We start from the raw sequence: 18,776 nt of genomic DNA on the forward strand, positions 1-18,776 counted from the left end.
GCTCCACCACTAAACTACATTCTCACTCCTTTTAAAATTTTAAGACAGAGTCTCCTGAATTACCTACCTATGCTCACTTTGATCTTCCTGCCTCAGCCTCCTCCCAACAGCAGAATTACAGCCATATGCTGTCATAGCCAGCTCTCTGTTGATTCTTAAGGAACGTACAGTGTTCTCTTGCACTAATGTGAGATATCCTTAAGTATAAGTTCTGCAAGTATTCTTTATTATATCCAAATTTCTCTTAGTTTAGATGGAAAACTCCTCAAACAGAAAGAAATCTCATTTTTTTGAGAGAAAATGAAATCAATTGGTATGAAATCTTTGAAAAATTAAGACAAGCGAGATGCTATTTTCTCTGGCCAAACAATTGCAGCCATTCTTAGCTTTCTTCATTTTTAAGACTGGTTTTACAATTTAGTGGTTTTTAATGTGTTCAAAGGCTGATAATCAATTTAAAAATATTTTCATCACCCCTAAAGAACCATCCCCCAACCATTAGCAGTCATTCCCATTTTCCTACACTTTCCTCAATCACATATTTTCCTATTATGGACATTTGGCATAAATAAACCACACAGTATGTGGTCATTTGTGACTTGCCTTCTTTCAGAGTTCACCCACACTGTAACATGTATCAGTACTTCATTCCTCCCTACCTGTTGCATGATTATGTGTTTAATTGACTCATCCTTCCATCCACTGAGGGATACTTTCTATTTTTGGGATCATTAAAAATAATGCTGCTATGAACATTTGTTTACAAGTTGTATGCACATAGTTCTATATTTCTTGAGTATATGCCGAGGAGTAGAACATGTATTTATAATTTTTCACTTTCTAAGCCAGGTATGGTGGCACATGTCTGTAATCGCAGCACTCAGGAAGCTGAAGCAGAAGTACCACAAATTTGAGGCCAGTCTAGCCTATGTAGTGAGTGCAAGGCCAGCCTGAAGTACCCTGTCTCAAAAGACCAAAATAAATAAGACCCTGTCTCAAAAAACCAAAATAAATAAGTAAACTTTAAAGAAAAATTTGTTTACTTTTGTCTCTCCTTTTCCTTTTTTTAACTATAATCTATACAAGGTTAGGGCTATTTTTTTTACTGTTAGCGCTCCAGTGACGGGAACTGCATCTTGCACACAGTATGTACCACATTTTTTTTTCTGAATGCATGACTGGAATAATTTTTAACTTTTTATGAGTGTACAATTGAGCAAAGGTGGAAGGACAATTCCTCTTCAAGGAGGTAGAGATCATAATTATGCTGTGGAGCAGTGAGAAATTACCTATATGATACAGGCAATTAACCTTTGATAAAAGTAATAATTTGGTTTGAACTGTTAATATTAGAGACATGGCCACTGTTTTCATTAGCTCTCAAACAAAACTTTACCCAAAAAAGATAATTTCTGAAAGCATTTGTCTCCTGAATTACCTATGTTCACTTTGTTCTTCCTGCCTCAGCCTCCTCCCAACAGCAGAATTACAGCCATGTGCATATCAGGCTTTCAGTAATCATGTGTGAAAGATAAAGGTGAAGAAGGAAACCAATTAGTTCTTTTTGCAAATATCTTTGTGTTGAAAACACCTAGGGTCAAAACGCCAAATATTTCTCCTTCAATCCTCTATAGCAAACTGGCTCACCAACTCCATTACAATTTAGACTACATCATTATTTATTACTTCAAACTGTCACAAAACAACCCTACTATACTAGTAACAATTTTTTGTTTCTAGTATAATTCATCTAGCACACCAAAGCAAATTAATTTTTCTTAAAATAACAGACGTTCAACTAAAAATACAGAATAAGTACAAACTCCTCGCCATAGATCCTACCTCTTATTCATACACTGCATTTCTTTTAATTTGGGAAACTTCACTTTCTTTAGCTCAGTTTTGTAGAATATTCACTGAACAAATTATTTGGTCACTGACTGTGTAGAAGACCCAGTGGACGACTTCTCCTGCATGCAGAACTATTACCTCTGCACTAGTTAAACTGGGCCCTGTCTCATGTACTGATATGTACAGAGTTAGCTAAACTATTTCCTTCTCCTTTCAATTGGCTTTAAACAATTCAAATAAGGATAGCTGAGGTACTGATATGTAATCCTCGAGGTATGCCGACATTTTCCTGTTTCTTGCTTCATGTTCCCCATAAGTGGTTGAACACAATGGGATGACAGAGCCATGTTGCTCTAAAAATGACAACTGGATTAGAGCCTCAGGATAAGACACTAAGACTTCCCAGAGCACAAAAGTTTACACATCAAAAACTAAAATAACAGTCTCTTAGATCATTCAAATGCTACCCTAATTGGGTTATGTAAACTGGTCTATTTACAGGCCCTTCTCCCTACATCTTACAAAGGTGCTTACTCTCCACCTAGCCAGCTCAACTCACATTGCTCATGTAATTCTGCCATCCTCACTGTCACTCATCCTGGAGCCACTTCCTTCTCCATGAGATACTAATTCTGGGGGATGCCTTGCATCAGGGTCCTTGTTCTGTGTATCCTCACCTGGACCAGACTCAAGACCCCTTGGCTGCCTGAAACTTTAAATATGTCTTAGTGTCTATTCCCACCATGAGTTGCATTGGAGGTGGTAGATTGGAATTAACTTGCTGGGATTCTAACAACGTTTCAATGGATTACTAACACAAACTTTTTGAACCATGAGGAAGACAAAATAAGAGATTACAATATATAATATCTGGTTTACAATAACTATGTGCCCAGCCAGCACTGTGCTCAGTACTGGGGGTTATGGTAGTGAATAACAATTCTGGTACTTACATTCATACAATCAAGTAAGAAAAACAGATGTTTCATAAATAATTACATAAACAAACACTGGGCTAAATGCCATGAGCAAGCATGGAGTACTATGACAAAGAGTGAATAGATTTATTGCTAGAGGAGGCATCCTGAAAGGTAAGGCAGAGTAACAGTTTGGCAAATCCTAGAAACTGAAAGTCAAAGTGGCTGGGGCCGAGTAAGCAAAGGGGTTGGAAGAAAGAACGATACAAGATGAAGTAGGATGGGTAGGCAAAAATCAGGTCACGTCCATCTCTGTAAAAACTTAGAGTCCTGCTAAGAAACCTATTTAATTTTGCTAAGCCTTTCTAAACTTAATTATGGAAACCTTTGAAGAAAAATCAGGAATAGCCAAGTATGGTATTCCATGGAACACACTTTTAATTGTAATACTTAAGTTTTCTACATAAGGAAGGTTTGCCTTGGGCTCATGCTGATGTTTTGAAAGTAACACAATACAAAAATTGATTTTTATTTAAAAAATCCGAAAGTATTGTACAGAAAAAAGGTTAACATAGCAGGTATGACACTGCTATCCTTGAAAAGACTGCCTGAAAGGCTGGATTTTGCCCATGAGCCTTTTCCTTTTGTATTCTTTGTTGCCAAAACTCAGCTGTGAGTCACAGCACATATTCAATCCTATGGAGTCTTACTAGTGAATCATCAAACACGGATTTGGTCTTGGGGGTCTTAATGCAGGTACACAACGGTATACCATGGAACAGCTTCATCTAGCACTAGACTACATTGTTTGGGAATAAGTATTTAGCTGATATTCAGGAATAAAGCATTTTTATAAAAATAAAAGTCAGAAAGCTGGTTACATTTGCAAGAAAGACGGTGGCTATGATTTGGAAAAATGCAGAAGCAGGCCTTTTGGAATGCTCAGTGTTCTATTTTATGGGCAGGGCAGTATCTACTTTAAAATAACTGTTAAAAACGGATGAAAACTGTTTAATGTACTTTTTTGTATGCATGCTATTTACTATTTCAATAAAAATGTTCTATATAGCACCATGGTTTGTATCTCAACGCCTCATGGGGCTTTTGGGAAGTGACTGGATTGTAGGGGTATGACACTCAGCAGTGGATTAGTCAGTCCGTTGATGAGTTTATAGCAAAATGTGATTTGGGAGGTGAAGCCTGGTTGGAAGAGGTGGGTCACTTGGGGCATGGCCTAAAAGGGTTTATTTACCATGTTGCCCTACCTTAGAGCCAGCTGACTACAGACTGAAACTTCTACACACTACAGACCAAAATAAACCTCTCCTCCTTTTAGTTGTGGGTGTTAGATACTATGTCTCAGTGATGAAGAAAGTAACTAATACCTAGAGCTTGTACAAATTGAAGTTTCAGCCAAAGCCTTGAAACCAAATCTATTTCCTAAAGGAAAAAACGCAGAACAAATAGAAAGCTAAATACTGGGCCACAGGAAATGCTGATGATTTGGGGGTCTGGAAAAGAAAACACCAAACAAGCTGGGTAGTGACCATGACAGAGTAAGAAATTGGTACTATGTAATTCTTTTGAAGAAACCAAGAGGCATTATGGTAGCCATTGTTGATCTCCTTGTATTTTAAGTCATGTACCATGGTCATCCTTTTGTTTTGACTGACTCTATTTTGTTTCTTTTGGTTTTATTCTCTTCAAAAATAAAATAAAATAAAATAAAAATAAACCGGTATTTCAGTGTGGTTTACTTCAAACTGAGAACTCATCTCTTTTCTCTCTGCTACCATGAAGTCGGAACGCACTTCAATTTCAGTACTTCTACTCTGCAAGAACAATTAAGAGCCCTCAGCATACGAAATTCCCAGAGTATGAGAATTGTGTCTTTAAAACCTCATTGTATTGCTACCATCTTGTTTTTCCTTTGACAGCTATATGAACCAACTATGTGCAAGACCCTTGGTCAAGCACTCTCTAGATTTTAAAAAAAGGAGATCACAATCTTGTGTTGCACAAATAAATACAAGTGGGTATAAGCAAAAAGAATATAAACACAGCTGGAAGTTCGAGGATGGTGATTAGGCTTCAACGGAAAGAGGGTATCTGGCTCTGGGTTGTTCATTTGTTAAAATTTAAACAGGAGAAATACAAGGACACTTCAAAATAGCAAACAGTTTAAGAATTAATAGGCATCACAATACACAAGATGTGGAAACAACTTACATGTCCAACAACACAAAAATGGACAAAGAAAATGTAGTGTAGACATACAACAGGTTATTATCCACCTTAAAGAACAGACATTTGAAATATGGATGAATCTTGAAGACATTATGCTAAGTTAAATAAACCAGTCATAAGAAGACAAATATTGCATAAATGCACTTATATGAGATATTTATCTAGGGCTGGTCACTACCCTAATTAGTGATTATAATGTCAAAGTCATAGGATCACAATGGAATGGTAGCCCCCAGGGGCAGAGTAGGAAAAATGTGAAGTTATCCAACAGCACAAAGTTTCGGGTAAGCAAGACAAATAAGCTCAATAATAATATCTACGTAACTAACAATTTGTTAAAAGGGCAGATCTCACATTGTATTACTATACAACATTAAACTTTTAAAAACAGAAATATGCAAGATAACATACAAGCACTAGGAAACAAGGAAAGGAAGGCTTGAGAGCTGATTAGGTAAGAATAAAGAGAAAAAAGCAACAATTATTATTATCCTTATAGGCAGATAAAGGCGATTAAATGGATCAGCTAGAGAAACAGGTAAACCAGAAGAATGCAATCTCAGAATTCAAAGGAGGAAAATGAAATGGAAGTGAAAACTTGGAAATATTGTGATTTTTTTTTTTTTTTTTTTTTTTTTTAGTAGTATGGCTGCAAAATGTGCAGAGAAGTGAGGTGGTAGAACAGAAGGATGTGTGAGGGAAAGTACTAAAGCAAATGAGCAACTGAACAGGAACACTGCAATAATGGTGTAGTTTTCAAGACAGGTTGACTGTCTTGGCAATGTCGGGGGCATTTTGGTCACTACATGTGGGGAAGGTTCTACTGGCTTCTAATGGATAGAGGCCAAGAACAGTGCTAAGCATTTACAAGCAAGGGATAATCCCCTACAACAAACAATTATCTGGCTCAAAATGGCAATAGTGCCAATGTTGAGAAGCCTATTGTATAGTGTAAGAGATGCAGAAGAAAGAGACAGAAATAAGCCAAAGAAACAAGGCCTTTGGAAAAGGGAAAACATGAATGAAGGAGAAAGACTTCCAGTTCTCTATTTGGTGACCTGATTATAAAAATTATAAAACAATGATATAAGTAGCTTTAAAAGTTTATTCACTTGATATAAAGGATAGAAATACATGTTAAGACTCATGCATGTGTAGAATCTAGAAACAGTTTATGAGAACTGATCTTATGACACATGATGAAATGAACAGATACTTTGAAGAAAAAAAGACACTACAACACCCAGTGCTGATCCTGGAGTGTCATAAGGTGAAACCCAGCCAACAGTATTATTCTTTGTTCAGAGCGATATTAGCCTGCTTGGGTTTATTCAATCTCAACATAATTGAAGATATGGATAACTGCATGTATGTTTAAGTGTATAGGATTGAGAACCATATTTCTAAGTTTTTTTTGGACAGTTGAACAGAACTGGTTGCAATTCCACTATTTGAATCCCCACTTTATATGCTCCACTTTAGTATCTTGAATAACTATTTGAAGACAATCTGTAATCATCAACTAGTGATTTCTTACTGTTTTTTTTCTTTGAAATTACGTACTATTTCTACCCGTTTTGTTTTGTTTATTCTTTCTTTAAATTAAATTTAAAAAAAAAAGACACTATAATACCCAGTGCTGATCAGGGAGTGTCATGATGTGAAACTCAGCAATACTATTATTCTTTGTTCAGAATGATTTTAACCTGCTTTAGTTTGTTTAATCTAAACATAAAGGAAGATATGGATAACTGCATGTATGTTTAAGTGTACAGGATTGACAACCATGTTACTAAGTTTCTGTTGGATAGTTGAACAGAACTGTTTGCAGTCTCACTGTTTGAATTCCCACTTTACATGTTCCATTTTTGTATCTTGAACAACTATTTATAAAATGACAATATGTAAACATCAACTAGTGATTTCTTACTGTTTATTTTTTTCTCTGAACGTATGTATTATTTCTACCTATTTTCTGTTATGTCTTTCTTTAAAAAAAAAAGTTTATTCATTTGAAAGGTCTACTGATTATGAAGACTGCCTCAGTCACTTTTCTTGTTTCTGAGACAAAATACCCAATTCCCACAAGTTATAGGGGGAAAGATTTAGCTCAGTTTGTAGAGGTTTCAGTCTGTCTTTGACTGGCTCTAAGGCAGAGTGGCATGGTAGACAAGCATTGTAGAGGAAAAACAGTTTGTGGTGGGCAGAAGGTAACCAAAACAAGCAAGAGATAACCACAGCCTTTTCTATTCCTTTATATTTTATGTAGGCTACTTAGGGTGGGTAACACAGACACCATTAATTCCCAGTGCCCAGGACCTTACCATTGCATTGTGAATGGATCCCAGTGTTACACATTTTAGATCCAGCCATCTCTGAAAAAGCCCCACCTATGACCTCCTGAGGGAATGGAGAAGTATCTAAACACATGCCATAACAAAATCATTCCAACTTATAAACACATGATTCATGATAAACACATGAATACAATGTGCATGCCTTAAATCATTATCTACACAGTGACTACTTGGTACAGAAAAACCACCTACCTTCTGGAATAGTCAAAATTTAAAATACTGGCATACTTTTTAAAAAGAAATCTATATAAACACAGAAATTACATCCATTAAAAGGTTAATAAATATAAACGACCAGAGGGCCCTGCTTGTATAATTTTATTTTATAAAATTTCCTATGTGCTTTTTATAAATTAATCACAATTGATCTATATTTTAACAGTTCACAGAGGGAAAATGTGAAAAGAAAGCCTACAAAACACCACTTTTAAAGCTGCAAAGTAATACTGTTCTATAGAGTAAAAGGGAGTTAACAGTTATTACATAAAAATGGGGATCCTAGATGTATTGGCCCACACCTGTAATCTCACCTGGGAGGCTGAGGCAGGAGAATCAAGAGCTTGAGCCCAGCCTGGACAACCTGATGAGAGACTTTGTCTTAAAACAAAAAATAAAAATCTCTGAGAATTTAGAACCTTGGTAGTAACACCCCAGGATTCAATTCCCCTAGTACCATAAAACAAAACAAAACAAAGCAAAGCAAATCAAAGTAAAACACTAATATTGAGCTAAGTAAAACTTTTCTTGAATACATCTACAGACATAAACAGTACACGCAAAATACAGATTTTGGCTTCTCAAAATTTGAAATACAAACAGCATTAAGTACAATTGTACATTTTGAAAAGTTCAAGAAAAATATGTAAGTATCTGTGTTCCATATGTCATATTAAGTGCTTCCATACAGATTATCTTAATTACTTCAAACAAGAACCTTCAGGGTGATACTATTCATTTTATAGATGAGGAAAATAAGGCACAAGAAAGCTAACTGCAGTAAAAAGCTTACAAACTAGACATGAAAATTTAGTCTTCTTTATACCCTCACCCCTATAGCCAAATATAGCAACAGATCTTTTCATATACCCACCATATAACTTTCTAAATTTCTTAATGTATATTCTATTCTTCTTTCTCTTATTTTAAAAATAACACTACTGTTTTAAAAATCACTATGAAGTTTATTTGACTAAAGCCAACAAATGACAAATTTGCAAATTTTAACTCTTTTTCTCCATCTTTTCTCACTTGTCAGACATTGTTGAAACATGTGACTGAACCATGTAATTAAGACTGTAATCAAACTTCTATGTCATTACCTATTACTTACATTTGCTGCAAATTTACCTAGCTCTGTTACAAAGCTTTTTGCTTAAAAGAAAATTCTCAAGTCTAGTCTTAAGCAAGCAAAAAGTATTTTGAGAAAACCTAAAACAAGAATAATTTGGTTTTTGAAGCATATTATAGAATTTTTTCTAAATGACTCACAGATGAATCCTAGATAAAATAAACCTAAATGTAATTTCAAAACATGAAGGAAAACACACAATGTATACATGAATCAAACCATCACAGTGTACCTCACAATTATGTATAAATATTATGTCAATCAAAAATCATTTCTGAAGTTTTAAAGACACATTATACTTGGAGTTAATTCTGCCACACAAATCCCTCCCTAAGAAGGAAGGGAAGAAGGGAAGGAAGGAAATAGTACAAATAACAGCACACTCATTACTACTCCTTCCATAAGGATTATGGCCAATGGAGACTTCTTTATTAGTGAAAATTTTTAGATAATAATGCAGGACAAGCAAAGAACAAAGTCTGGTCTAACTAATTTTTCCACGTTTACTTTAAAGACAATAATATACCTCATGTTTATTTATTTTATGTTATTTTTTATTTTTTTGATATGGGAATCAAATTCATGACCTTGCGCTTGCCAGGCAGGACTATACCACAGAGCTATATTCCCAGCCCTATTTTAAAATCACTTACAAAGTACTTCCTATTATCTAATCCTAACAACTACTCACTTACTGAATACCTGTTATGCACCAGATACTATGTTATATCCTGTATGTTTTGACAAAAAGCAGTTAGGTAGAGGGATTAGACATAAAAGTGATATACTGCTACACTGGCTGAAGAGTGGTCCAATGTACCAATGGACTGGACACCTGCTGTTTGATTAGTATAATTAGATCTTAGACAATAAAAAGGACTGTATCATTCAGATTTTTGATGGTAAATAATTCAAAAGAACTGATTTAAACAGACATTGATCTGCCATGAGAAGTCCTATGCTACAGAAGGCAGAGACCCTGTAAACCATACAGCTAAATGATGTGATGAAGTGCTTGCATGGTGAGTTTAAGATTGTGAGTTCGATCCCCAGTACCAAAAGAAAAAAGAGCATCTTGGACAAAGGGGCCAAAAACACACAATGAAGGAAAAATAGTGTCTTTAGTAAATGTGCTGGGAAGTCAGCTGTAGTGTGTACACCTGTAATCCCAATAAGCTTCTACCTCTCTGCTTTGCCAATTTCAGAGAATGCTTCATTTTCCATAGTTACAAGACAGCTGTCAGGAACAACAGGGGTCTCATGCTCAATTTTCCTTAAAAAAAAAATCCTTCTCCAATCAGGCAGTGGAGCGCAAACCTATAAACCAGCAAATCTGAGGCTAGTCTGGGGGATTTAGTGAGCTGGAGATGTAGTGAAGGCCTCAGGTTCAATCCTTAGTACCACCATCATCCCTCCCACAAAAAAAGCAAATACTTAGGAGTGTTTCCTTTCAATTCAACTGGGACAAAGAACAGTTTACAGGAAGTGCCATGAGCTAATCAGTTTGAACTAGACAAAAGCTACCCCTAGAGCTGGTACTGAAATACCTTCTCCAAGTTCCCTACATGCATGAATAAAAGCAAATTTCTGCCACAAAGTATATGCCAGCTGGGCAGCTCACACAGTTCACGACAAGAAGGAAAACCTCAAGCACTGGATAAGCATGGGAAAAACAGAAAAACTCAGGAAATAAAAAGCAACTTGGGGGCCCAGGATTTAGCCCTGTGGGATAAGTGCTTGCATGGTGAGTTTAAGATTGTGAGTTTGATCCCCAGTACCAAAAGAAAAAAGAGCATCTTGGACAAAGGGACCAAAAACACACAATGAAGGAAAAATAGTGTCTTTAGTAAATGTGCTGGGAAGTCAGCTGTAGTGGTGTACACCTGTAATCCCAGCACTGGGGAGGCTGAGGCATGGTGATAACCAGGAGTTTGAGGCTAGCTTGGGCTACATAGAGTTTAAGGCTGGCCTGAACTACATAGCAAGACTGTCTCAACATTAACAGCTAAATGGACCAACAGAATGGACCTTTAGACCATATTCCTTAGTGAAATAAATCAAATATGTGTAAACATTGCACTGTCTCTCTAGTGTGAGAAACGAAGTGTAAAAATAAGAACCAAAATGCATTGATATTGTAAAATAGGAAATAACTGCTCAACGGGAAAGGGGAGTAGGAGGGGAAGAGCAAAAAAAAAAAACAAGGAAAAAAATGACAAAATGGAAACAAAGCTTGGTAAATGAGGGGAGGGGAATGGGAAAAAAAGAGTAACTAAGATATACCATGTACGGGTACAAAGTCCCTATGATGAATGCGATCATTATGCATATCTAAATTGTACCAATAAGCTCCGTCTCAAAAAACAATAACTGAATAAATAAATAAAAATACTTTCCTGCCACCATTTTAAATCTAGCTCCATACAGCATCCTTGTGACCCTGACCACGCACCCACTAGCTTCTGTCCACAGCTCCGTCACCACGGAGGGTAAGAGTGAGTAGGGCAAGTGTAGCAATATAGAGGAGTTCACTGAGAGGTCCAAGATCAAAGGGAGCAAGAACCAGCAGGATGACGCTGAAGTGTTTATTGGAGGCTTGAGCTGGGATACAAGCAAGAAAGCTCTGACTGAATATTTGTCTTGATTTGGGGAAGTAGACTGCACGATTAAAGCAAATCCAGTCACTAGTAGGATCAAGAGGATTTGAATTTGTGCCTTTTCAAAGATGCTGCTTGCACTGATAAGGTTTTGGAACTAAAAGAACACAAACTGGATGACAAATTAATAGACTCCAAAAGGGCCAAAACTTTAAAAAGGAAAGAACCCCCTAAAAAGGTGTTCGTGAGTGGATTGAGCCCAGATACTTCTGAAAAATAAATTAAACACTTTGGAACCTTTAGAGAGACTGAAAATATTTAACTGGTGATGGACACAAAAACAAATGAGAGAATTTTGTTTCACCACATACACAGATGGAGACTCGGTCCAGAAATTGTTAGAAAGCAGACAGCATCACATTGATTCTGGTAAGTGTGAAATCAAAGTTGCACAACCCAAAGAGGTACATGAGGAAGAGGCACTGCAGCTGGGGAATGAAGTGGTACTAAGGGTCATGGCCGAGGACAGGGCCAAAACTGGAACCAAGGATTTAATAACTATTATGATCAAACACATGGAAATTACAATAGTGTCTACGGTGGTGATCAAAACTCTAGGAGCTCTGGCAGATATGATTATACTGGGTACAACTGCACAAACTATGGATACGGACAGGCATATGCAGACGACAGTGGTCGGTCAGCAGAGCACTTACGGCAAGGCATCTTGAGGGTGAGGCAATCACCAAAATAGTTACCAGCCATACTAAAGAGGAAAACATTGGAGAAAACAGATGCTACAGAAATCTTCCAGGACTTTGACACTGAAGATTGGTCTTCTGTTGCACTAGTGATTATTTTGTAAAAGACTTTCTAGTGTATAAGACACACTGTGTCCAATTGTGTATAGCCACTAATTAGTTTTGTTTTTACTTTGTCCTTTGCTATGTGTTACAACTCTGTGGATTTATGTTTATACAAATTTTATTTGTATGATTTCATGTTAAACCCCAAATAAATGCTTCCTTATGTGATTGTTAAAAAATAAATAAAAATAATGTTGTTGGGAAAACTGGCTATCTACATGAAGATGACTGAATCTAAACACAAATCTATTACCATGTACAAAACTAAAATCAAAATGGATAAAGATCTAAATGTTAAAAAAGAAACAATCTGTTGGAAAATAAAATAGATAAAACCTTGAAGACGCAAGCAAAGATGTTCTGAACAGAACCCCAACTGCACAAGAAACAACATCAATAATCAATGAATGGGATATCCTATCAAATTAAAAAGTTTTTGCACAGTAAAAGAAACAAGCAAGAGAGTGAAGACACCCAACAGAATGGGAAAAAATGTTGCCAGTTATTCCTCAAACAGAACAATATCTAGAATATATAAATAACTCAAAAAATTAGATCCTGCCCAAAATAAAAAACCCAATCAAAGAATGGGCAACTAAAATGATTAGACACTTCACAAAAGTACAAATGGCCAATAAATACATAAAGAACTGTTCAACATTGCTGGCTATTAGAGAAACACAAACTAAAACACTAAGATTCCATCCTATGGCCATCAAGAAATCAAATAATGGCAAATGCTGGTGAGGCTGCAGGGAAAAAGGAACCCTTCTACACTGTTGGTGGGAATGTATACTAATACAATCACTGTGGAAATCACTACAGATTTCTCAAAAAACTTAAACTAGAAATTTCATTTGACAGCAAAAAAGCCTGACAAGTTAAAGATACAAATAAATAGAAAAACATCTAGTTTCATGGACTAAAGATTAAAAATAGCAATACTACTTAGTGTAACTGACATTTTAATGCAATGACTAAACTCTTAATAGTCACTTATTTTTTGTTTATGTAGAATTAGAAAATAATTCCTAACTGTGAAGACAATAAGATTCATTAAGATGCCCATTCTGGTTGACTTAATATTAATCTTCTTTTAAAGTCCTGTAATGTCTCCAGTGTTTTGGTTGTATTCTTTACTGTTTTGTTCAATTTTATTATAACTGATGATTTAGGCAATTCTTCTTAAGATAGCAAGAGGCAGTATGGTAACTAACCATTGTTGATCACCTTGTATTTTGTTTTTACATTATCTATTATGTCCATCCTTTTGATTTGACTGACTCTGTTCTGACATGTCGCATTTGGTTTTACTCTCTTCAAAAAAAGTAATAAGAACTGTGGGAGTAATATAACCCAAAATGTGTAATTGTCATTATAAAAAAGAAAAGAAAAGAAGGTGCTCTAAAGGTTTTAACTGTATATATGTTTGAGTGTGTAGGATGGATAACCACATTACTGAGTTTTTTTGGATCATTGAACAAAACTGTTTGCACTCTCACTGTTTGAAAGTCCACTTTATATATGCTTTAATTTTGTAACTTGAACAACTATTTCTAAGATGAGAATATGTAATCTATTAACTAGTGATTTCTTACTGTTTATTTTTTAAATTTTGTATCACTTGTAACCTTTTTGTTTTTTTCTTTTCTCCTTAAATTAAAAAAAAAAAAAAAGAAAGAAAGAAAGAAAATAATTCCTAAAATTTATAGGGCATCTCAAGGGATTCCAAATAGCAAAACAATCTTGGGAGAAAAAAAAAATCACAAAGTGAAGTTTTCACACTTATTGATTACATAACTTAAAGCTACAGTATTTAAACAGGGTCGTACTGGCAATAAGACTTACAGACCAAAGCAATAGAATATAAGGTCCAGAAATACTGTAAATCCTTGAACTTAAGATCAAATGATTTTTTTTTTGTACCAGAGGATCGAACTCACAACCTCACACTTGCCAGGCAGGCACTTATGTCACTGAGCTAAATCCCCAGCTCGATCAAATGATTTTTTTTCCTTAATGCTAGGTATCAAACCCAGAGCCTTGCATATGTTAAACATGTTCTCTACCACTAAGCTATACTCTTGGCCCCTCAGATGATTTTTGGTAATAAGAGTACAAGATCATTCAGTGAGAAAAAATATGAGACTGAAAATACAAATAACAAAAGAAAAGCTAAGCGGAGAGGATTTAAGTCAGTAGCACAGTGCCTGCCTGGCAAGCCCAACGTCCTGAGTTCAATTACCGATACCAAAAACAAATAAATAAACAAGCTAGATAAGCAAGATTTCACTAAGATTAAACACTTGTATGAATTGGGAGGAAATATATCTAAATCATGTCTGATAAGGAACTAATATTTAGAAAATACAAAGAACTACAACTCAACAACATCAACTTGATTAAAGCCAATAATCACAGAAAGATTCACAACACTATCATTAGAGAAATGCAAATCAAAACTGCAATAAGGTAGTCCTTCATTTTCATTAAGATGGTTAGGACAGTGTTTTCTCTCTTTCTCTTTCTCTTTCTCCCCTCCCCTCTCCTCTCCCCCCCACCCCAAATCCAATCACTTAAGCACCCATATGTTGGCCACAACGTGGAGAGTGCAATCCTTGTGCATGGCTGGTGGGAATAGAACATTTTCTCGGCATCACACCTTCCTGAAAAAAAGTCCCATGAAAATAGGAATGTGAACAACATCCATGTTCCTAGCAGCATTTATACAACAGTCAAAAAGTAGACACAACTCAAACGTCTACTGCTGGATGAACAGATAAAATGCAGCAAACACAACGAATGAAATATTATTCAGCCTTAAAAGGAAACTGATACATGTTACAGCATGGATGGGAACTTGAACACATTATGCTAAGTTGAATAAGCCAATAATAAAAGGACAACTACTGTATGATGCCATGATTCCATTTATATGTGGTATCTAGAATACCTAATTCATAGATACCGAGTAATATGTTGGTTGCTAGAGGTTGCAAAGTAGCCACTTTAGAGTTTACTACAGTAATGAATTTCAGTTTAAAAGATGAAAAGATTCTGGCACACAGGGATATAGCTTAGTGATGGATCACTTGTTTAGGCATCATATGGCCCTGGTTTCAATCTCTAGCACTCAATAAAATGAAATGAAATTTAAAAAACAATGTTTAGGGTTGAGGACATGGTTCAGTGATATAGTGCTTGTCTAACACACACAAGGCCTTGGCTTTTGTCATCATACTACAAATAAAAAGAAAAACTGCAGATGGCTGGTGGCAATGGTTGTACAATAAGTAAATATAGAAAGGATCAGAGAGCCAGGGATTTAGCTCAGCAGCGTAAGTGCATGGCCAAGTCTTGAGTTCTATCCCTGGCACCAAAAAAAAAAAAAAAAAAGGCCAGAGATCTGTAAAATTATCAAAACTAAGATGGTAAATTTTATGTTATGTGTATTTTACCACACACATATACCAGCTCTGCAAGCATTCCCACCTACTCCACCCTACTTTAGGATCTCATTTGTTTCAGTAAGGTCAAACAGCTAGCTACTGTCTATCCTGGATCATTCTACTTTATCCTCATTCTAACTCAACCTGTGGATCACTGTCAAGTTCACCTTGCTGGTCTATCATATTAACCCCTGGCCTCCAAACTTTCAAAAGTGCTCCTTAACTGCACAAGAGAATAAAAAAACCAAAGCTCTTTAATTCAGCACATGTTCTACAGAGACATCCTTCCAACTGTCTAACATTTCCAATGGAGATCATTCTCTCAAGAAAATTCAGTTGTTAGCTCATCTTAGTCTCCTATGCTCCTCCCTCAAAGTTAATCTTCAATTTACACTCTTGCTCTTCTTTCCTCACAAAGTGACTGCTTCCAACTCTGTAAATATAAACCCTCATTGGCCAGTTAAAGTCCTAAGTGTTCCAGGAAGTTCTTTAGACTCCTGAGGCCTCATTCTAAACACCCACAGAATTCTTCCAGACTCATGTGGGTACATCTTATCTTTCCAGTGGGAACCAGACAGCAAAGTCTATATATTACATTCTTATTCCTCCCTTAGTTCTAGTATAAGGTGTAACACAAAGATCTTCAGGAATCACTTATATGATTTTTATGTATGAGCCTCAGTGGCTGGCATGTGAAATTAGAATTATTTGGTTTTCTTGTATTTCTGAAGGTTAACCTAGGAAACACTACAAATAAAGTAGCTGTGATCCAACCATGTGATGGATGGAAATTAGGCAGTTTAACTAGGAAAACAACCACAGGTATTTTTACCAGTATCAGTGTCTTGGTACAAAGTACTTGTCCAAGCAGGTGTTGGGACACAAAACCATATAGTAAGTATTTAGTTTTTGTGGGACAGAATATTGATCTGCATTGCTGAATCCACACAAGAAAGATCAATGCTACAATAAGATAAAAAATGTAATTGTGGGGCTATGAAAACTCCAAATGAATTGTCACTCAGTTTTTATTAAAATCAGGTTGGGAAAAAAAAAAAAGGAAATTTTAGTTATCTGAGTGAGTTGTCAGAAGTAGACACCCTCATTTGTACTGCACATAGACCTAGAGACTGGGATAGATAGTGTACTGAAGAATACAATCGGTGAAGACTGGGCAGCTAAAGGGCTCTCTGAATGGCATTTAAATAGGCCTAGGTTCTAGTTTTGATCTCATCCCTCATCAACGTAAGACTCATGCGTGGCAAATCACACACTTCTCTGGGCCTGGTTTCCGGGCTTTTAATACAACAGTCACACCACATTTCTACAGGTTTTTCTCACTCCAAAATTCCAAGACAAGTGTAATCACAGCTGCTGTTAACAATGCATGATTCTTGTTAAACTATTTCAAATCTTCCTTCCACATTTCACGAAGAAAGCAATTTATTTCAGCAATCTAAAAGAAACGGATGCTATTCAGAGACAAACAGTTCTTTTAGTTGAAAAAACAGTAATTCTGCAAAAAAAACCTGTCTCTCTTACAGTAAGGTTTTTAGCAAAGGAAAGAGTGACATTGGTAAAGATAGCCAAGACTGCTTCAGTAAATTAGGCCTACTCCAGAGTACTAATTATCTGTGCTGCTATGTGAAAAGGTGCTATTGTAGTTCAAGGCAGAAATACTTTTCAGAGTTTCTCCAAAAACCAAAAGTTCTCGCTTACCTCAGGGGCATGGTTGTAAACAGCCGTGCAAAGCACAGAAAGAGACAAGCCTTTTGCCATTCAAGTATTCCGAGGAGCACAGCCGCCTCCCCTTTACAAACACTTGGTATTGTCTCCCCCTTCCCTTACCTGTCAAAGCTCCATCTCAGCTTTATCCTCTAAACAGTGACTTATTGGACGATCTTACTTCTCCCCCTGAGAGTAGCCGGTCTCAGGCATTCTTGGTCCCTAAACCCGGGTCCCTTGCTCTCCGCCCACCTCCGGAGGTCGCGGCCTGACTGGCACCTGAGTCGCCGGAGCGCTTTCCTGGGTCCTGGGGGCGTCAGGTCCCGCCCCTTGGAGCTGGGACCCCGAACCCAAAGCCCGCCAGGCCGCGACTACTTCGGGCCACCCTCCCGCCACGAGGACTACACCTCGAGCTTCTGTCCCCGGGACGGCGGCGCGCAGCCCAGCCCGCCCCTCGGAGCGTCTAGGACCGGCCAGTCCGGCGCCACAGTGCCTGAGCCCGGGACAGACGACTCCTTCGTCCCCGCCCCACGTCCCGCGCTCGCACCTCCAGTGTTGTCCCAACCCCAGCCCCAGTTCCGGCGTCCCCACACTCAGGCGCAGCTCCTTCCTTGCCGGGACGCCCGGTGCCGTGCCGGGCAGAACGTCGGCTTCTCGGGCTCAAACACACCGAGAGACACTCACCCCGGAGGCTCCTCCCGCCGCTGCTGCTGGGACAGCTGCCGTCACCCCCGCCGCCGCCACCACCAGCACCGCCGTCCGCACTGGCGCCAGCACCCGCGGCCATCCTCCTCTTGCCGCTGCCGCTGCCGCCGCCCTCTCTCCTGTCAGTGGCTCAGGCTCCGGGACTGCTCCAGGTTTCCCTCGCCGCCATTTTGACTCCTACAGAGAGCAGGAGGGGCTCAGCTCAGCGCGACCCTGTGGCGCCTGCGCGGCGCTGCGGAGCCCACCCAGGCCCCGCCCGATCCCGACGTCGCTGCGCCCCCGCCGTCGCCGCTCCCGGGTCACGTGACTGGACGTCGTAGGGAGGAAGGTGGCATCAAGAGATGGCTGGGAGCCGGGACGCCCGGGAGCCAAGTGTGTGCGCATCGTGTCCGCTAGGTGCCGGGGAACGGGATGGAAGATTTCCTAGAGTTTTCAGATCGTTACAACATTTTGCCTGTTCCGAGGAATTGTGACACGTTATTAAATATCAGAAGGGAATTACAATAAGTATGTCATTGAGTAATTCTGTGAATTCACATTTGCACTCGGCGGACCGCATGCATGAATGATTAGCGGGATGCATCTTCCAAGAGAACTACGTACTGTTCCGCAGAAAAGTGCTTTCTGAAGAAGTTGGAGGTTTTGTGGCTACTTGGTAGTGTTTCATAAGCACTTGTTTGCGTGGTACCTATACGGACACTTTACTATTGCTTT

The 18,776-nt window shown here is 37.9% G+C and overlaps 1 protein-coding gene across 5 annotated transcripts in view; it reads right to left on the bottom strand.

The window, feature by feature from the left end:
* The window catches only part of Btbd7 (BTB domain containing 7), a 105,412-nt gene extending 87,235 nt beyond the window's left edge, over positions 1-18,177 (bottom strand). For all 5 annotated transcript variants that reach the window (XM_003462645.5, XM_063241093.1, XM_063241095.1 and 2 more), the window contains exon 1: positions 18,042-18,177. The gene's annotated coding sequence lies outside the window, so the exon portion shown is untranslated. The remainder of the gene's footprint in view (positions 1-18,041) is intronic.
* Positions 18,178-18,776: the final 599 nt, after the last annotated feature.

Source organism: Cavia porcellus, unplaced genomic scaffold (genome assembly GCF_034190915.1).
Source record: "Cavia porcellus strain 051 isolate PalLab524CR breed Dunkin Hartley unplaced genomic scaffold, mCavPor4.1 scaffold_31, whole genome shotgun sequence".
In the NCBI taxonomy this organism is placed as follows: domain Eukaryota; kingdom Metazoa; phylum Chordata; class Mammalia; order Rodentia; family Caviidae; genus Cavia; species Cavia porcellus.